General features: G+C 42.1%; 1 pseudogene; it reads right to left on the bottom strand.

Moving 5' to 3' along the window:
• Window positions 1-22,329, bottom strand: part of LOC149302534 (MARVEL domain-containing protein 3-like) — a 31,149-nt pseudogene extending 8,820 nt beyond the window's left edge.
• Between the last annotated feature and the right edge of the window lie 413 nt (window positions 22,330-22,742).

Raw genomic sequence — 22,742 nt, 5'->3', positions numbered from 1 at the left:
GACCCCATGAACCACAACAGCCCCTAAATTAACCCTAAACACCCCATTAACCACAACTGCCTCAAATTAACCCCAAACACCCCATTAACCACAGCTGCTCCTAAATTAACCCTAAACACCCTATTAACCATAGCTGCCCCTAAATTAACCCTAAACACCCTATTAACCATAACTGTCCCTAAATTAACCCTAAACACCCCATTAACCATAACTGCCCCTAAATTAACCCTAAACACCCCATTAACCATAACTGCCCCTAAATTAACTCCCACCTCCCCTAACTTTCAGTAGCCCAAATATTAATTTTATACTTATAGTTAGATAAGTGTCACAGACATGTGGTTCTGGCCTTCTGGGAGAAGGAAGGGGGCGGGGCCAGTTGTCACAGTGATTACAGGGAGGGACTGGTAAGTAGGAGCTGCTGCTGTGAGTCAGACTAAACGGATTATATAATGAGGGGTATTTTTCAGAGCGTTTGCTCTGAAAAAACCCTCATTTAATAATCGATAAAAATCGATTTAACTAATCGATAATGAAATTCGTTGGCAACGATTTTCATTATCGATTATTATCGATTTTATCGATTAGTTGTTGCAGCCCTAGTTAGATGTACCAGACATTTCTTCTGCTGCACAGTTTGTGTACCTTATTAGGAGATATAACAGCCTAAGATCGAAAAGCTGGAGTGATTGGCCAGAGATCCTTATTCAATGACAAAAACATGTGCAATTAAAAGGGGGTATCTGACTATCAGAGGCGTATCTACTGAAAATAGCGCCTATGGCAAGCACTGAAATTGCGCCCATGTCCACATATCTAAAACCCATTTACTAGCCCCTGCTGCCCATATATATATATATATAATTATTAGTCCCTGCTGCCGATAGCAGGTATAGATCAACACACAAACCCAGATCAATTGAACTTCCCTTGTGATCTCAGCACTGAAGGTATATATCAAATAAACAGAATCAGACATACAAATCCTGTATTTGCAGGTATACAATAGTATATGAAACGTAGCATTGCAGGTATAGATCAAATAAATACATGGAAACAGCATTGCAGGTATTAATCAACTGAATAAGACATATTAACCCTGTATTTGCAGGTATACATAAATAATGTATGGAAATATATAGATATGGATCTACAGAATAACGCAAAAACCCAGCTGTGCAGGTATAGATCAATTGGAATTCACATAAAAACATGTCATTAAAAGGTATATTTAAAACCCCCTAAATTACAGGCATAGATCACAGGTTGCACACCCCAAAGCCAGCCCTGGCGTCCACACTGCCCACAAAACAATCACACTCCTATCATGCCAAGTCAGCCAGTACATGTTGGTACAGGGTGGCTGTAAGTGATGTGCAGACCCCATACTGCTGGCAGCATCAATACACAAGGGGGGCAGCTAGTTAGGTTTCAGCATGTACTGGCTGACTTGGTATGATAGGCGTGTGATTGCTAACAGCAATCACAGTGCCATCATGCCTAGGTTCCAGCACTTACACATCCATGCTATCACACACTGTCAGGCTGGTAGGAGCGAGGAGAGGAACCCAGTACGCAGGCTACCTTCCAGAAGATGAGGGAAGGTTTAGTGGATAAGGCAAAATCAGAGACGGTCCGAAGGTCAGGGCAGGAGAGAGCAGCGAAATCCATAAGACGAGCCAAAATTCGGGGTAGGAGAGATCAGGATAAGCGAAATACAAGCCAAGGGTCAAAACCAGAAATCACAATATCGGGAGCGCAAACTAAATAGCTCTGTCAGGGAAAATAACTGAGCCCCTCCTGCTTGCGTGGTGCCGTTGACGTGCATTCCCCAGGTTATGTCGTGCAGGAAACTAGAAGAGGCAGGAGGGGGCGCGCGCGCGCGCGCCTAAACACAGTTTGACGGAGCTGGTTCCGGGAAGATGGAGGTTGCGGCGTGGGAGACAGTACCCGCTATCGGCGGGTACTCAGGTGAGTTGCTGCAGCGAGGATTCTCTTGCCGCGGACCCTGACACACACACTCATTCATTCATATACTCATTCATTCACAGATTAATTCCCTCAATCACGCATACTCATTCAAACACCCTCCCCACCCCCTTACCTGCACTGCAGCTCCTCGATGCCGCTCACAGACTTCAGCAGAGGGCGCGACCTCCCTCTGCGTTCTCTGGTACTGCACAGAGGAAGCAGGACTGGAGCAGAATCATGTGATGTCACGTGAACTCTGCTAGGTTCCGCTTCCTCTATGCAGTACAGTGGACCCTCCCACAGGTAAGTAGCAGGGCTCGAGGTGCGGTCCGCGTAAGATCGGCCCCCCCTTGCCCCCCTGTAGCGACACCACTGTTAGGAAGGTGAGGTCATTTTATACCATTCTGATGTACGATTACAGGTTCCTGATCATGAACTGCCTTGTGACCTCATATATCAATACAAGAAAAACATAAATCAGTACCTATAACAAATATTACTTCATAACAAAAGCCTGACAGCCCCCACACCTCAGAACGATTGCCGAGCAAATGCTAGGATTAATTGTCAATAAGAATATCACGCATATATTATGCATTTGCAAGAAGGACATCAGAAAAGCTTAAATTGACTACTCAGCTATCATATGTATTAAAGAGTTAATTTGCCAAAATTCCACTAGACAGATACGAAAGCACATTTTTGCACATGATTTTTTTTTTTACATTGATCATTCTGTCATTCCCCCCATCTAAAAAAATAAAGAAGCCGCCTTACATGATGCAAACCTGGGCAAATGTATTTACATCTTTTAGATTAATCCAACTGGACCAACGTTAATAAAAGTTTGATGATAGTAGAACATACAAATGGTTCTTATCACTCTTAATGTGTCTAAACTATATGTAGATCACACACACGTTTCATTAGTCAAAGCAAAGGGCTGTTTTTTTATTTTTTTATTAGAGAGCTTTTATAACCCTAGGGAGCTGGCTTTCCCCATACATTCATATACCCATACATTCTGTTCATGTATTCATTGGACGCTTTTTACTTGAGATATGTTAAGCATTCTGTGATGTATGTGATATATTTCTGTATAATCCAAGAATTAAAATATGGGTAAGACGCCACATAGAACCGAATAACTCTCACTGACGGTGTCTTGGACTTGTTTCTAGAGTTTACACCGTTACACATCCTAGTATGCATCAGGTTTGTGAAGGTCTAGTCACTACATTCTGGGGACATTACATTTATTTATATAGTGCCTGCAGATTCTGTAGCGCTGTTACAATCAGTGGAATAAATTTAAAATCACATACAAAAAAGAAAAGGACCTTGCTCTTGCATTACTGCACACATACGGGTAAATAAATCTTCCTTTATGACCTTACATGTATGAAGAGTTTATGAAGCAGGGTCACATTCTTCTTCTGCACTACCATGGATTTCTGTTTGCAATGCTTTGTTCCACCACTTTTACTGTAGTGGTTCATTTGTCTGACACTCTGATGTGCCAAAGGTATGTGGCACAGACTGGTCATGGAAGGCTTCCATCCAGAATGTAAATAATATTCTCATCTATATAGTAGTAAGGAGTGGGTGTGCAAGACCAAAATAGGCAAGGTGAGAAATTAGTGGAACCAGGAGGACAGAGCTACTCCAGATGCTCCCAGGCACGGTCATCAGATGTGATAACCAAACCTCTGGCAAATTCAGGAGAGTTTTCAGTTGTGATCACTTACTTCTCCTTCCAGCAAATGCCATTTTTCATCCCATAGTTCTGATGTAGCTCCCGAGGGGCTACACAAGGTTTTTGAGGGGCATTACTTAAACAGAACTAAAGATGTTATATATATATATATATATATATATATATATGCTCTGTATTTCATTTTTTTTTAACAAATTTTTCATTTGTTAAATTATACCTATTTTTACTTTATAAAAGTTATGAGCTTAGATGTCAGATTGTTGTGACTTGGGTTTTTATGTTTGCTATTCCTTCTCTTTTCCATCTTCTTACTTACCTTTATATTCAAATGCTACCTCTGACACAACCCCCTCCAGCCAGCCAAGCACACTTTTGTAACATGTTTACAAGTAAAATAGGGAAAAATTGTGTTTTAGTTGAAAAATGTTAATACAACATGATTATTTTATTGGTTACTCTAAGCCACATAATATTATTCACACCTTTCTTCGGCATTATCTAAATTAAAGAACTACATGTGAAGTAACTTTGATATGGAGAGTCATGTTTATGTTAAACCAGCTATTTTATAACTTTATGGCAGACTTTTAGACCTGGATTTTTCCAATGGATTTTATTTGTAAGAATAATGCCATCTATTGGCTGCAGGGGCTAATATTTATACATATCTTCAGCAGGGTATGATATTAAGGAATGAAAAATAACTGCCAGTTCAGCTGTTATTTTTAAATCATATTTCAATCAAGGTCTTTACTTCAAAGAGATAAGTACATATTATGTGGTTAAAAATGCATGTCTAAAGCCTATATATATATGTATATAGTGTACATGTAGCATTTTATAATTGCCCCTCCTACTTTCATCTCTGTCCCCCCGTGTGCCCCCAAATATGAAAGCTGGAGGCGACATTGATTTGAAAAGGTAAATGCTAGACAGGTTATAACAACAGATTCTCCTTGGTCTATTATCTTAGTGACCCAGTCAAAAAAGCAGTAAACCCGTACTGTTTCTGACCTTGCAAACCATGTACATTCAGAGAATTAAAATCCTATCCTTTAACATGGTTTCCATTCATTTCCCAAATAATGATGTTCTGGTGTATAGTTGGCCAAGTCTTCCCTGCAGCCCTTTTGTATAGCGGTTCTACAATAGTCAACTACTTCTGTCAGTAGCCACTGGTTAAATAAGTCTTCTAATGTCTGCCAGGATACCCGAAGCTTTACATAACTTTGGCTGCATCTTATCAGGTCCCATGGTTTTCTCTGTTTTTACTTTGTAGATTTTAGTATTCCGTTATGAACACACGTTTTACATGTCTCCCTATTCCTCTTTTATAACGGCCCCTCTGAAGAAATCAACAGAAGACAGAAGTATTTTTTTAGGCAGTTGGCTAGATCTTCATCCTCATTTCTATAATGTCCTTCATTTGTCTTTATTCTAATTATCCTTTACTGACATTTTCTCCTTTTCCTTATATATATATATATATATATATATATATATATATATGAAGTCCAAAAATAGTTACCGGCACTCCAGGGACTTTCCAAATAACCACACAAACAACTTCGGTTTTCAAGTCAACGTTTCAGTCTTGTTTATTTCAGACTTTCATCAGGACATGATCAGGACTTTCATCAGGACATGTCCTGATGAAAGTCTGAAATAAACAAGACTGAAACGTTGACTTGAAAACCGAAGTTGTTATTTACTGCTACAGCTATTTGGCACCGGGCATAAACTTGGCATTTGGAGTGCAATTGTTAATTTTGGACTTATATATATATATATATATATATATATATATTTATATATATATATATACATACACACAACTTTATTTTTATACCTAATTTTTATATCTAAAAAAAATCACCCTTTCTTATTAACCTGTCAATGTTCTTAGCACATATAACAACAAGTTTGGACCCCTTAAACCTAGCTTTTTATTTTGGTGTAAATATTCAGTGCTACTATGGCAGCTACTATGATGTCATCGGTAAGCTAGGGAATCAAGGCACTGTGATGACATTGTGCCATTCTGTTATTGGCACCGTTATAACTCTTGTGTGAGAGAGCTGGAGCTATTTCAGAAGATCCCTACTGTTATGGATTCTTTAAAAACAGAGGGGAGTTCAGTGGTTGACCCATTTTGGGAGTTTCTGGACCCCACGGACAATATCCGTGAGTTGTTTTTGAAGCTGAATCACCTGTTTTTCTGGGGAAAGTTAACCCACGTGGAGGTGAAGTGGAATCGGAGGATGATTACAGCTGTTGGGCTTTGTCGCTATGACAAAAGCAGAAATTTGTGTACTATACACCTTAGTGAGCCCCTGCTGAGTTTGAGGCCGAGGAGAGATCTGGAGCAAACACTTCTTCATGAGATGATCCACGCCCTTCTGATGATCACAGAGAAGGATGCTTCCCATGGACCAGAGTTCCACAGCCACATGGAACGGATAAACAATCAAACTGGAGCCAAGATTTCTGTCTACCATGACTTTTATGAAGAAATGGCTCAGTGCAGAAGGTCCAGGCAGCGCTGTGACAAGAAATCAGTCCAGCAAAATAAGAAGAGGATTTCTCATGAAGAAAGCAGTGGCCACGGACAGCCTTCCAAGAGGCCTCGAATAAATAACTAATACTTAATACTAATGGATAATAATCAGATTTTCATAACATCATATATATATTTCAATAAATAATAATTGAAACCATAAAATATCTGTGTTTTCTGCTACAGTCGTCACAAATTCCACAGGATGAGTTTGTTAGTATTATGATGCACAGCTATTCCTGTTTGTAGACAAATGTTTTTACAAATGTACTAATTTCACTAGTGGGAACCTAAGTAGACATCTCTCCACGCATTATTGGCAGCAGCATCAATATGTGGATATCAATTTAGATAACAGCTAAAAAAGTAATTCTTTTGTGAAATGTGCAGTGTTAGCAATGCAACATCATGACAAATGTGTGCCGTACCTCCCATGTAATCACCTGATTTCCTATTATATGATATCTAATCTATGTATCCTCAGCGTTCCTATGTCTTGTCCGTTATTTGTTGAAGACAAGTGAAAACTCAAATGTGCATGTTATAGAATTTCATCTTAACATATCTGCGCATGAGATATTTAGAGAATAATGCTAAACACAAATACACTGTAACGTGCTTGTGAAAATGAAAAATCAACTTGGCACTTTTTATCTGGCCGTAAACATCTGCACAAGGAAGGCCAAAATGCACTTTGTTGGTTATCAATTTTTTAATTTTATACTTTTTATACATTTTTGTTATGGATTTTTTCTTACTACTATAGCCAGTATATAGAAGGGATGGGTATTCACAAGACAAGCTCCTCAACTCTCAAGCCTGTTTGCCTGAGGAAACTCTCAATCAGCAAAACACTGTTATACGGAGCGTCGCTTGTGAGTACATGCTGTGTGGCATATTTTAATAAATATTGTGTTTTACATATTTCACCAGTGGCAGTCTTTGTTCATTTTTAACTTTTGCTGCATGTCACGAGATACTATCCTCCACATCATTCTCTGTGAATGAACCGTTGGATAGAAGGATTGATAATTCTGCCATGAAATACATTGTTGCAGATTGCTGTTTGCAGTGCTGTAGATTACTGAATTCTTACAGTGGCTGATGATCTGTTGACCCGAGACTTATACGCTGCTTGCCGTGTGAGTACCCATCCCTTCTACATACTGGTGATGCACGTTTGAGACTTCTGACCTCTCCCTGTTTGTTAGTGTCTTTGGGTGAACAACATTGAGCTATTTTTGTTGAATTACTAATTTTTGTACTGTGGATATTAGCTCACTCTTAATTTTTTTACTAAAATCCAGAATTCCCTAAAAGATATTAATTAAAGAGTATTTATATTAAGTATCTTGAGTTCGGCAATACTTTTATTTTTGTGCAGATCATGCACAGTGTCCACAAGAAATGTCACATCTACACATCGGCGCCATACACAGAAACATGGAATATGACGGCACTTAAAACCCTTCAGCCCATCTAGTCAGGCCATGCATTTCTGGGCTGCAACATCTTACAAAGAAGAACCCTTTTTTAGATAAATTTTATAATACTACATACAGATGAAATTTCACTCAAAAATACACAAACCTAGTTTATGTTAAAAGGATAAATGTAATCAATACAAGTTCTTTTAATTTTCACTTTGGCATTCTTGGCAAGCAGTTACAACAAAGCTGTCTGTATTCATGACAGTGGTCCTTATTAAATGGTGATATGTCACTTAAAATAATACATATGACACACTGCGTACATCAGGTGTAGTGCTTTCTAGTCACAAAGCAAAAACAAAATTGCATATTTGTGAATATATACATTGGTTTGTGAATGCAGGAGCATTCCACCTTCGTTGTGTTTGGTCAGTCCAGTCACCCTTCCACTCAATACACCGCTCTATGTAATCAGAGTGATTGTTGCTTCAGTAAACTCCAAGAATTTCAGGGACATTGGTCCATCTGTATTCTTAGTTTTCAGGCACCTGTCTGTTCTCAGCAGGCTCTATGTTAAGATAAATAGATTTTTGCCTAACAACAAAATCCTGGGACAGTTTCTTGCAATATAATATACTAAAAAAATATATATATATAGCCATACCTGGGAACTTCTGGGCTCCGGCTACCCGGAGCCATCCCTTTGCTGGATGCGGCCAGGGCCGTCCACTGACATCAGTGGGCGGCCCCACCGACGTCAGGGGAGCAGAAAACACCCCCATTTAAAGGCAAAATGGGCGGGGAACGAGCAAAAAAAGAAAAAGCCTGAATATAAGACTACCCTATAAGAAAAAAGTTTTACTAATATTAATCACATGCAAACTATATTTTCATATTTAATAAAAACTATGAAAAATGCATTTTTTATTTTTATTTCCTTTTATTTGCCAACCTGCCCCCAGTTATGCACATCTGCCCCCCAGATATGCCTTATACCCCTTATATGCCACTGTGCCTCCCAGATATGCCTCTTGACCCCCTATTTGCCACTCTGCCCCCCAGATATGCCTTATACCCCTATATGCCACTCTGCCTCCCTGATATTCCTTTGAACCCCCTATATGCCACTCTGTCTGCCTGATATTCCTTTTAACCCCCTATATGCCACTCTGCCTTCCTGATATTCTTTTTAACCCCTATATGCCACTCTGCCACAAGGAAGCCCTTATACCCCCCATTTGCCACTCTTACCCTCCCCATACAGTACTTCCCTAGACTTCTCCCCGTGCTTCAGATTCGTTGGTGTGTAGTGGTGGCAGCTGGTGCAATGCGCACAGACAACCTCTGCTGCTGCCGGAGCTTCTATGAATGAACATCGTAAAGGTCATGTGATGCCGGCGCTCTGTCATAGAAGCCCCGGGATAAGTGCCGATAGCAGCAGGGGTCTGATTAGAAGACGACTTTGAGCATTTGCTCTGAAAAAAAACACGTCTTATAATCGAGCAAATACGGAATATACACACATATATACATTCTATATATGATGTATATATGATGTATATATGTATATACACACATATATACATCATATATAGAAGCCCAATACGTACAGTATATGAACAAATACCAAAACCAAACATGTCAGAAAAATAAACATATAGTATATGTTGCCGTGTTGTATATACATTCTAATAAAATTGACATTCAATTAAGCATATAAAATCTGTTGGCATGGGGGGCAGAGAGAAATAATAATCCCAGCATATCACTAGTCAGTAGTGTACCTAAAAGAGGGGCAATCCACCCAAGGCTCAACTCATCAGGGGGTTGCCCGGTGGCTCGATGGCCGCCAAACCTTGCCCCACATCTTTCTGCTGTGAACATTGTGCGAGAAAATCCTTTTCCCGCCCAAGTTCCTGCTTGTATATTTCCTCATACAGTGTGTGGGCGCCACAGCAGTAAGCAGTGGGCTCACATTAGGCGCCCATCAGGCCGCATAGGTGTCTTTGTGGGCCCAGTGATACTCAACTGGCCCCTGGACCATTAAAATATGCAAGAGAGGTGAGGGGGTTGGTGAGAGTGAATGAATGAGTGTTAAGGCGCAGAAATGGGACATGCAGGTTGTTAAAGCAGAGGTGGCCCAGACAGGCTGCTAAAGGGGCAGAGGTGCCACAGGCATGCTGTTTTGGGGCAGAGGCCTACCACATCAATGTCTTGCTTAGTGTATAGTCATAGGGGCAGAGGCTACACTACCGTCAATGTCTGGCTCAGTGGATAGTGATGGGAGTTACACTGTACCATATCTGTTCAAGATATTTTTTTAAGTTAATAATTAATTTTTTCAGGTTTCGATTTTTTTCCAGTTGACATACAGATTACAAATGTGTGAAATAAATATTCTTCCCAACATTAATCTTCTTGTGTAGGGGTGCCACATACAGGATCCGCAGCAGGTGCCAAATACTCTAGGTACACCCCCATCAATAGTTAACATAATGCATTACATATTACAAAATAAAAACATACTAAACATGCATCTTACATGGAATCATTCAATTCCCTTTAGGCCCTAAACTGCAATAGTATGCATAGACTGTCAAAAAACAATACACTGCTCTGACACACACACATACATACATTGCCCATAAACACATGCCTGCCTTCACACACACATGTGCACTGCCAGAGCCGGCCTTAGGTGTTCTGGCGCCCTGTGCGGACTACTCCTCTGGTGTGCCCCCGCATTCCCCACCAAAGAAAGGAAAAAAATCTTGTCACAAACAAATAGCTTTCATTAAAGACATAAAGACAGAATAACACATACCCAGCTTTGCAGCTATAAATCAATTGGAATTCACATATAAACTCAGCATGAAAGGTATAGATAACCCCCTAAATTACGTAGCATAGATCACAGGTTGCACACCCCAAAGCCAGCCCTGGTGTCCACATTGCCCACATAGAACCAGATCAGCACCCAGATTACACACATATTACAGCCCAGCCTGGGCCAACTTTGTCCCCAAACAGCCCAGTGTGAGACATCTTTGTCGGCAAACTATGTATCCCTCTTCTCACGATCCATCCCCTCTCCCACTTCTCACTATCTACCCCCTCTCCCCATCTACCCCCCCTTCTTATCTGCCCCTTCTCACTTTGTATGCCCTTCTCACAATGTACGCCCACTCCCCCTTCTCAATGCCTTCCCCCCTTTCTTACTATGTTCCCCCTTCCCCACTTCTCAGTATGTACCCCCTCTACCTCTTCTCACTATCTACCCCTCCCCTACTTCTCATTATCTATCCCCTCTCACTATGTACCCTCTCTCCCACTTCTCACTATGTGGCCCCTCTCCCCCTTTATCACTATCTATCCCCTCTGCCCCTTCTCACTGTCTCCCCCCTCTGCCCCTTCTCAATGTCTTCCCCTTCTGCCCCTTCTCACTATCTACCACCTCTGCCCCTCCTCACTGCCTTACCCCCCTCTACTCCTTCTCACTGCCTTCCCCCCTTTGCCCCTTCTCACTGCCTCCCCCCTCTGCCACTTCTCACTGCCTCCCCCGTCTGCCACTTCTCACTGCCCCCACTACCACTTCTTACTGCCCCCCCCGCCATTTCTCACTGCCCCGCCTCTGCCACTTCTCACTGCCTCCCCCCCTCTGCCACTTCTCACTGCACACCCTTTTGAGAGAATTTGCTCTGAAGAAAACCTTGACAGGATAAAACCTCAGGTCCTGTGCCTCTGGGGGCCCGATGTTACCCCTGTGACCCCAGCCAGAGAGAAAACTGCAGGAGCAGTGACAGGTAAGCGGGGATGGGAGGTGGGATATATGTATATGTGTTTGTTTATATGTACAGTATTAGACATTAATGGCTGTGTGTTGAGTTAATTTTACACTATTATACAGGCTGTACACTCACTACTTTACATTGTAGCAGAGAGGGGTGTACTCACTTTTGTCAGTGTGTGAGCATTGATGTGTACTTGTGTGTGTGTGAGCATTGATGTGTACTTGTGTGTGTGAAACCATGGATATGTACTTGTGTGTGCTTGAGAGCATGGTTGTGTAATTGTGTGTGAGCATGGATGTGTAAATGGGATAAGATGGAGTGTGTGTTAGTGAGTTTGAGTAAGTGTGTGTAATTTGTGTAAGTGTGTTTACATATGTTGTATGAAGAGGAAGGGCAAAGAAGGTACAGACCAGTTGTGTGGGGGCAATGATGGCACAGACTAGCCGCTGAAGTTGGGGGGCCTCAGGGCAGTTTTCGCACCAGGGCCCCGTGGTTTCTAGTTACACCCCTGATACTACACATGACTGCCCACATACACACTGCCTTTACACACACCTGCCGATAAACACACGTATAAACACGCACTGCACTTACACATAACTGCCCACATGCACTGCCTTTACACACACCTGTCCATGCATACACATATAGATATACACTACCCTTACACACCCCTTTCTCCCCGTCTCTTACCTTTCTCCTCTTCCATGTGCCATCTTCCAGTTTCCATCTTGTATTTACTGCTCCCTAATAGCAATGTGCCATCTATTGTTGCCGAGTGCTGGGATAAGACATCATATCCGGGAGCTCTGCTTGCCTTGGAGTACCCATCCCTTCTACATACTGGTAATGCACATTTTAGACTTCTGAACTCTCCCTGTTTGTTTGCTAGTGTCTCTGGGTAAACACCATTGAGCTTTTTTTGTTGAATTACTATTTTTTGTACTGTGGATATTAGCGCACTCATTATTTATTTTTTATTTTGTTACTAAAGTCCTCGAGTTGACCAGAATACCCTTAGAGATATTAATTAAAGTGTCTTTATTTTGAGTTTGGCAATACTTTATACATATAAGAATCCCATATGTTTGTGTCAATTATAAGGCAAATATTAGGTATATAGAAGGTATACATTGCTGTTTCAAAGTCTTGCATTATTTTAACAGTTATGCTGTCTTTTTAAAGATAATCACAAAAACATAATAAATAGATTAGATTGTTAAATTTTTTGGAAAGCAGACAATTTGGGGTATTTCACTAAGAGCACTTAGGCTGTAGTTTTACAGCCATTATATTATTGTTTTTTCAAAAACTCTTACACAGTGATTATCTTTTTTTGTGCAGATCATGCACACTCAGCACAAGAAATCACCAAAATGTGTTCAGTTGCATCTCCAGATTATGTAAATACCCCACACGTACGTCAGTGAATGATTTTTGGAAGCTACAGGGCGCATGGGATAACATGCTCATCTTACTATGGGACGGCACACAGCATAGGGAAGGGTAGAAACTAGACTTGCGCATTCGTCTTCGGAGCGAACATGTAAACGAGCACAAAGAGGCCGTTTTTTTTGTTCGTGCCGGCAAAACGTAGGAGAAGACGAAGACTCACAACCACGAAGAATCGAAGATCGTCTTCGTTTTTTGCCGCAGCAGCCGCCAAAATTTCAAACAGGAGTGAGCTGATCCTCGTCTCTCCAATCAGCTCACTCTTGTGACGTCACGCTAAGGGTCTCGTCCAATGCCTGTGCTGCTGTTTTTTAAATTTCTGAATGCGCCTTTATAAGACCAGAGCTTGCCTGAGAGATCCATTCATTTTTCCCTGTGACTGCTTTGGCAACACTGCTGTGCTGCATCCGAGCGTTACAGAGAGATTGTTCTGTTCTGTGTGAGACTGGTAAGCCTCAGCCTGCATTTCTCACAGTGTACTGTGTTCAGTTCTACTGAATTAATAATATTTAATAATAATATTTTTATTAATTTAATTTGTCTGTCATCAACTGTGTAGTGCTGCACTGGGGTGCCCTTTCCCTGGGCTGGCACTAGGGCCTACTGCCTGTCCTGCTTAAATAAATTTAAATACATAGAATTTTATAAATAATTTAATAGAATATCATTATTAATAAATTGAATACATATAAAATTATATATATATTTGTCAGTTATATATACTATAGTTAGTATAGTAATAGAATAGTATACGAATGTAGAGTACTGTAGACAGTCAAGACATCTACTAGTGTCTAATCTAAAATCAGTAATATTAATAATTAATAATTTAATACATTATAAAATTATATATATATATTTGTCAGTTATATATACTATAGTTACTTAGTAATAGTATACTAGTGTAGAGGTGTACTGTAGACATTCAAGACATCTACTAGTGTCTAATCTAAAATCATTCAGTAATATCAATAATTCTATAATTCTTATCTTAATAGTTAATTAAATTAGCTATAAATAAAATTAATAATTAATTACTAACTAGCTTATAGTTCAGCTAATCTTATTAGTACTGGTGCTGCAGCTCTTTAGTTTGTGCTTTGTTTTAGCAACAGCAAGAGACCAAGTTCAATTTTTCTTAATTAATAATATTTCATTTTTATTTCATTTGTTTTTCTCACCTCAGTCCATCAGTGAAGTGAACTTGTTGGGCTAGTGAGTGCAGCCGCATAAGTGCTGTGTTCTTTTTTGATCAGCAAGCAGTGACGTTAACTGTTTTGCAAAGATTTTCTCATTTATTTTACATTTTATTTTAATTTTATTAAAGTCCATCAGTGAAGTGAACTTGGTTGGGCTAGTGAGTGCAGCCGCATAAGTGCTGTGTATTTCAGCAAGCAGTCAAGCTAACTGTTTTGCTGTGACATTTTTATTTTATTTCTAATTTCTTTTCAAGAAAAATTGACTGTGTGACGACAACAACTGTACTAAGCAAAGCTTCAAGCTACTAGCTGTAGTACTAAAATAATTCTAATCTTTAATCTTAATCTATAATATATTATATAATATAATATAAATTCTAATTCATAATTTATAATATAAGTAATTGTAAATTCTAATTCATATCTATATTCTTCTATCTATAATCCATAATATAAGTAATTCTTCCGATATTTATTATATAACATAATATAATAAATTCTAATTCATAATCTATATTATATATAAGTAATTCTTTCTAATTCATAATCTATATTCTATCTATAATCCATAATATAAGTAATTCTAATCTATTAATAATATAATATTATATATAACTTAACCTCACTTTAGCTTAGTGGGCTTGAGAGCGTCTGCCTAGAGTTAGACTAGAATACTAATATAGCTTTAGGTTTAGCATAGTAGTAGGATAGGCTCTTAGGCCCGTGTAAATTCAAAGTCTTTAACTTTTTTTATTTTTTTTTGTTTTTTTAAACACTACACTACACACACACAACACAAAATTTGAAATGGATCCTCCTTTAGGGGACTAAGGAGGGACAAGCTCCATCTACCACCACCACTACCACCACCAGCACCACCAGCACCACCACCAGTTCTAAGATGCAGCCTTTGCGTCAGTCTAGTCGGCCAAGTAGGCCAAGCTCTCGCTTATCATTTGGGGAAGCATTGCTTTGAAGGATCATCAAGTAAAGGAAAGGCACCAAAAGCAGGCAGTAGTAGTGCGGCTAGGCCCACAAGCTCTATGGTTTTTTACGGAAAGCCCTAAAGCACCAGAAGCACGTTCAAAGTTAAAGGGTAGCACAAAGTAGTACCAGCCCAGTGGACTAAAAAGAAGTGCCTTTTGCCCCCAAGCAGCATCTTCCCCATCCACAAGCAGCATGCAAGGTACCAAGCAGAGCCAAATTAGCAGCAAGACTCAGAGGGGAGTCCCAAACCAAAGCGATCTCATTCCTTCGTAGGAAAAACCACCACCACCACCCCCCCACCTCAACCGCCTCTACCAACCACTAGTGCTGCGCCTACTGTTCCCACCAGTACCGCCAACGCCATGTCCTCCTAGTACCTCTAGCAAGCCACCAAGTCCTTACAATATTTTTGTAAAGACAGTTAGAGAGAGGGCTAACACATAGTGGAACTCCACCTAGCGAGGTAGCAGAGGAGCCTGAGACTGAAGAGGCCAAGTGCAGAGTCTGTTCTTCCTGCTCGCACTACTACTAGTCCACGAGTCTCATGACGATATCAGTCTTAGCTCCAGCCTAGCAGGAATTCCATTCGATCTGGCTGATGAAGAACTAGACCATGAGCCAGAGGAAGTAGAAGGAGATGAGTGGTCAGGAATCAGATTCCTCAGGGAGCAATGTCCAAATGACTAGTGCACAATTTTTCATCACCATCACCACCACCAGCAGCAGCAAAACCTACCAAATCTAAAGTTAAAGCAATTAGCAGTCCCACTTTGGCCAGTACTGTTACCACCAGTCCCACCACCACTAGTTCTGCCTCTGTTCATCCACCCCGAGCAGTAGGAGCAGCACCCAAGGCACACTCCAAGGCTATGCGCGCCCCAATTTGGGAGCACTTTGAAAATGGCAGGTTGGAGCACTGCATGTCCAGCCCACCCTGGAATAATTTGTGGCATTCCAATCCAAAAGGTCAATGTCCAAACAGCAGGCCAATAAAGTAACGCAACTTATTGGTCAGTTCATTGCTGTTGGAGGGGCATCCTTCTCTATGATTGAAGGGGAGCCTTTCAAACAATTGATGGAGGCTGTGGCTCCACAATATACAGTTCCGTCACGTTCCACTTTCAGCAGGAGCATTGTCCCCTCATTGTATCGGTCCTGTGTTGCAGCAGTGAAAGAGGAGCTTTCCAAGGCTGCTGGTCAGTGTGTTCATTTCACTACAGATTTGTGGAGTGCACCTAGTGGGCAGCATGCCTTTCTTTCTTTGACAGCACACTGGTGGCAGCCCGGTGTGCCCAAGGAAGCTGCTGCAGCAGGCTACCGATCATTCCTTCTCCATGCAGAAGTGATGGATGAAAAGCACACTTCCCAAAATATTCTGCATGCGATGAGGAAAATGTTTAGCCTTTGGGTGGGAGCAGAGGCAGGCACCAATGTTGAAGTTGGTTTTGTGGTAACTGTCGGAGGTGCCAAAATGGTGAAAGCGCTGCGAGATGGTCATATCGTTGGTGTGCGCTGTGCAGCCCACATCATCCATCTTGTAGTGAAGGCAGCAATGTCAGAAGGAACTAATGTGGCAGCAGTCGTTCTGTCCCGCTGCAGAAAGATCACTGGGCACTTTCACCATAGTGTTAAGGCTAGCCAACTTTTGAGGGAAGAGCAAGAGAGGTCAGGTCTTCCCGTACACTGCCTACGTCAGGATGTCAGTACACGGTGGAACTCCACGTTAGACATGCTGGAGAGGATTTTGGAGCAGCAGAGGGCAATCCATAATCTTGCCTCAGAGCATAATATTGGGATTACATCTCCATTGAATAGGGAGGATTGGACAGTGATCGTCCAGCTAGTGGCAGTCCTTAAACCATTCAGGGATGCCACTGAAAATTTAAGCACAAACACTGCCAGTCTGGCCCAGGTAATCCCAGTGTTCTCCCATCTAGGCAGCAAGATGGATGTGTTCCTTGAAAACCGTGAGGCTGTTCAAGGTGGCACTCTACATCCTGACGTATCAGCCATAGTCAGGAAGCTGAAGGATCTGCTAAAAGTACACCTTCGCAAACGCATGGAAAAGAGTCCCGAAATGATGCTAGCGTGCCTTTGCGATCCAAGAATTAAGGGAAAGCTAGCTTTGAAATTCAATGTTCTCAGTTGCTACCGGGACCAATTGGTCAACAAGGTGCGTGACTGGCAGTGTAAAATGGGAATGCTGTCCGAGGAGGGAGAGGTGCAGGAGGAGGAAGAGATTATGTGGTCTGCTACTCCTAGCAGCAGCATCAGCAGCAGTGCCACAAGCATCACAACAACACAGCTGAGTGGAGCAGCTGCATTTTGGGAAGAAGCACTTGGGAGTATAGTTGGACCATCTGACAGAGCTAGCAGCAGAAAGGAGAGTATTGCTGCTGAAATGGTCAAACTTTACCTCTGTGAAGTTCCTTCTGCACCTAATGTTGATCCTCTTAGCTACTGGGATGAAAAGAAGAGTGTGTGGCCTGCACTCTCATGGGTTGCGCAGCAGCTTCTATCATGTCCGCCAACCACTGTTCAAAGTGAGCGTGTGTTTTCTATGACTGGAAACATACTGAGTCCACAGCGCTCACGCATGGCACCTCATCTGATGGAGCAGATTGCCTTTCTTAAATTCAATCTGCCCAAGTTGGGTTACCCAGCTCTTAGCTTGGAAAGTTAATTTTCTTTCTCTAATGTTTAAGGTAGTTTCTCCCCTTGGTTGCACGTGTTTGTGGTGTGGCAACGTCTGCTACCTCCGCCGGTGTAGCCAATTTATGCTAGGGTCTAGCGTCTGAGTTCTGGAAGTCCGCTCCCAAACGCTATGGACTGACAGACTTTCATGCTTTGCCCTGGGGTGAAACAAGTGAGCGGGTCGTCAATTGCCCACTCATTCAACTTTCCCAATGCTGCTGCTGCTGGTTGTGGTGCCAGCGTCTCTTCTCTGCCAGTTCGCTTCCTGGCTAGTGTCATGCCTCAAATGTCCCTAATGGTAAGGGCAGTTTCTCCCCCCTGGCTGCGTCTGTTTGCGGTGTGGCAACGCCTGCTACCTCTGCCGGTGTAGCCAGCTTACGCTAGGGCCTTGTGTCTGAGTTCTGTAAGTCTGCTCCCAAACGCCAAGGACTGACAGTCTTTGGATGCTTTGCCCTGGGGTGAAACAGGTGAGCGGGTCGCCAATTGGCCACTTACTCGCCTTTCCCAATGCTGCTGCTGCTGCTGCTGGTGGTGGTGCCAGCGTCTCTTCAATGCTAGTTCCCTTCCTGGCTAGTGTCATGCCTCAAATGTCCCTAATGGTAAGGGCAGTTTCTCCCCCCTGGCTGCGTCTGTTTGCGGTGTGGCAACGCCTGCTACCTCCGCCGGTGTAGCCAGCTTACGCTAGGTCCTTGTGTCTGAGCTCTGGAAGTCCGCTGCCAAACGTCTAGGACTGACAGTCTTTGGATGCTTTGCTCTGGGGTGGAACAGGTGAGCGGGTCGCCAATTGCCCACTCATTCGCCTTTCCCAATGCTGCTGCTGCTGGTGGTGGTGGTGCCAGCGTCTCTTTAATGCCAGTTCGCTTCCTGGCTAGAGTCATGCCCAAAATGTCCTTAATGGTAAGGGTAGTTTCTCCCCCCTGGCTGCGTCTGTTTGCGGTGTGGCAACTCCTGCTACCTCCGCCGGAGTAGCCAGTTTACGCTAGGGCCTTGTGTCTGAGCTCTGGAAGTCCGCTCCCAAATGCCAAGGACTGACAGTGTTTAGATGCTTTGCTCTGGGATGAAACAGGTGAGCGGGTCGCCAATTGCCCACTCATTCGCCTTTCCCAATGCTGCTGCTGCTGGTGGTGGTGCCAGCGTCTCTTTAATGCTAGTTCCCTTTCTGGCTAGAGTCATGCCCAAAATGTCCCTAATGGTAAGGGCAGTTTCTCCCCCCTGGCTGCGTCTGTTTGCGGTGTGGCAACGCCTGCTACCTTCGCCATAGTAGCCAGTTTACGCTAGGGCTTAGTGTCTGAGCTCTGGAAGTCCGCTGCCAAACGTCTAGGACTGACAGTTGTTTGGATGCTTTGCCCTGGGGTGAAACAGGTGAGTGGGTCGCCAATTGCCCACTCATTCGCCTTTTCCATTTTTCAATGCTGCTGGTGGTGGTGCCAGCATCTCTTCTTTGCCGGTTCGCTTCCTGGCTAGAGTCATGCCCAAAATGTCCCTAATGGTAAGGGTAGTTTCTCCCCCCTGGCTGCGTCTGTTTGCGGTGTGGCAACTCCTGCTACCTCCGCCGGAGTAGCCAGCTTACGCTAGGGCCTAGTGTCTGAGCTCTGGAAGTCCGCTGCCAAACGTCTAGGACTGATAGTTGTTTGTATGCTTTGCCCTGGGGTGAAACAGATGAGTGGGTCGCCAATTGCCCACTCATTCGCCTTTTCCATTTCCTTTTCCATTTCCATTTCATTTTTTTCCGTCTGATACACAACCTACCAAACATAACACACACAATAACACATATAACACAGTGATATAACACATAACACACATAACACATATAACACAGTGACATAACACATAACACACATAACACACATGTACAATTCACAAATCACAAGGACCTTTCCTCCTGTTATTTGCCCTGGCCTTCACTTCTTCACTCACTAGCATTAACGCTATAACTCACACTTCACCCTATAACATTTTTCCATCCACATAGCTGCCAACAGACCCAACTTTTTCAGGGACAGTCTTGCTTTTTTCCTGTCCCATCAAATTTTGCTAAACTAGGTATGCTAGTGCACATAGGTATAGCTGGGTAGGGTAGCACTACAACATTAAATAAATATAATAAAGTAAATAATAATAAATATAACTTTAAAATAAAATTTAATAAACCCATTAAAATTAAATTATTATTTAGACATAATACATCTTTAACCAAAACAGTGCACTGCTAATAATCTTAAAAATAACCGTACCCTTTCCGGTGACCAATAGAGTCGCACACACGTACCTTCACGGCGCGAACGCATCTGCTGCTGCTCCTGCTCCGATGTGTTCTTAACCCCGTATTAACCCCTGCTACGCAGCCGGGAGAAAACAAAGATGAAAAGAGCACGAAGAATGTCCGCGAATATTCGCCCGAAAAGAAGACGGGAACAGGCGAATATTCGCGGAACACAAAGGGTTTTTTTTCGAAGACGACTACGAAGACGAACACGAAGACCCCCCTGGTGCCCAAGTCTAGTAGAAACACATAAAATAAAGAATTAAATGCCTTAACATACTGAACAAAATACAACTGATGTAAAAAAACACACAAGTCTGCAAGTTATTCCCTCTTCTAGTTCACCCCATCACACTCATCACCAGCCACTTCTTTTGGAGACCTTGTTCCCCAAAGGAGAAGTATTTTAATACCAAGATCTTGAGCGCTGTTAGACCTCTTGGTTCTTGTTACAATTTACAATACCACTTCATCATAAGATGTCACAGTGATGAGTTGCTTTTAATGTGCTCTCATGCTCTAGATTGATTATTACCGTTTGCTAGTAAGATGTACCAGACATTTCTTCTGCTGCACAGTTTGTGTACCTTATTAGGATATATAACATGGTAATTTGTGCCCCCTGGTTTATATAATCATCCAAGGTGTTGTTCCCATCCTATGATTGAAAGGCTGGAGTGATTGGCCAGAGATCCTTATTCAATGACAAAAAAACATGTGCAATTAAAAGGGGGTATCTGACTATTTGTCTTTGCAGTTTGGCAGAAGTTGAGTGGTATATCTGCAAAAGAGAATAGAGGTGGTGTAACCCACCACAGTGAGTGGAGCAAATAAGCAAATAAGGAGATATAGCTTACCCCTTTGGGTTAAAGACGATCAGAATCCGGGATGTACATAAAAGAAACAAATAATAGTGCAACTTGTGGGCAACACAAATTAATGCAATAAAAGTAATGGGCTAGAACACTCACATGAGTGGAGCCAATGTGACTGGCTCCAATCGAAATCGCTATGTGTGATTTGGGATCACACACCCATTTGTTGGTGAAGACCTAATCCAGAGCCCCCACCCGGGCTCTGGTGAGGATTACGCTGTGCTGACTGAGGACAGCACTTCCCCTTTAACACCAGCGTAAATGTAGATAGCAGCAGGAAAAAATAATGGATCCAGTAGGGGATGAGTCTTAAAATGGTACTGTGCAAAACTGAGCAATATGTGCAGAGGATGCAGTATGTGCCAGTAATGCTAAATGTGCAGAATATGCAAACTGCAGTATTTATTTTAAACACAATATAACAAATAAAAACACATAATCCAAATGCAATACTCAAGTGAAAAATAGTCCCCCCTGTGATCCTCCAATAACGCGTTTCGCCTTGGGGCTTGCTCAAATTGGTGGGAATTTGTTGAGGAATTTGGCTACCATACTGAGGCACGGCATATATGGCATGGGGAACGATGTCACTTTCACTTTTAGATGAACAAAGCATTTAAATATATATATATTCTAAATGAATGACAAGAATATATTTTAGAAACAAAGGATTCAACAGGAGCAATTCAAATTCTTCTAAAATATGAATTTCCATGGAATTATTAAATCACTATACAATAAAGAGAAAAAAGCAACAATAATCAATATAACCATCAGCATAGACAGTTAACTAGAAAGTTACAAATCAATAATAAATAAATGAAAAGTTAAATGAATGCATTCTTGACTGCTTAAGCCCAGATTCTCCTAAAGACCAAATCCAACACCTTCACCCACCCGACGTAAATAAAGACATAACTCACTGGTGTGGGTAAGGGCATTGGCCACAGCTTTATTAACAGATCCCCCATAAAAACCAACATTAACATAACCATTAACAACCCGCCAGCTGCTAGACCTAAGCCTAGCAGGCGGTTACAAACCACGTGATACCAAGAGTTCTGGCCCAGCGGGTGCCATCAGCCACCCGCTGGACCCGCCTCCCCAAGCCCATTCGGGCGCAGCTTCCAGATGTCACCACTTCCATGCTGACTACAAAAGAACCACAAAGAAACAGAAACAAACACATGCACAATGAAAAGTACAGTACCGTAAAATAGGGAGGGAGGGTGGGACAATGCCTGACCTTAGGCTCCAGGCAGGAAAAGAGGTAGGACTGCCTTTGTCCTGCACTTTTACACCCTAACATGCAACAATGTTGCGCCCCACTAACCAATGAGGGCTAAAGCTAACCTGACCTCCCAGTGACCTGACCTGGGCCAGCAGTCATATTCCCCCTTTCCTTATTTTCCAGGGGAGCGCTTTTCCACTAAATGATTTCAGGGCCTTGAACGTTTTGTCCCCTGAAGTCACTACAAATTCAGGAGGGCATTTTATCTCTGGATACGTAAAAATGAAATAGTTCCTAATGTAAATTAAGTGCCAGGAAACAGATAACCAAACACACACACCAGGACAGGCTTTTCCACACCGACACCCAGACACACACTAGGACAGGCTCAACAAAGAACAATATGCTCACTGAGCATTTAAACCTGGGAATTAATCTGAGTATTCATTTTATTGTAGTTTTGTGTTAGTTTATTTGGAGAATTAAGACCCAGCAGGCCAACAAATACTTCTCTTGCAATCAAAGCCAACTCATCACAGAAGATGATAGAATAGGATGTTAGGAAGGTGAGG

Source organism: Sceloporus occidentalis, unplaced genomic scaffold (assembly GCF_023333645.1).
Source record: "Sceloporus occidentalis isolate IW3139 unplaced genomic scaffold, rSceOcc1.0.p SCAF_18, whole genome shotgun sequence".
In the NCBI taxonomy this organism is placed as follows: Eukaryota; Metazoa; Chordata; class Lepidosauria; order Squamata; family Phrynosomatidae; genus Sceloporus; species Sceloporus occidentalis.
Note: the sequence above shows the minus strand (reverse complement) of the source record. Positions and strands in the feature narration are given on the sequence as shown.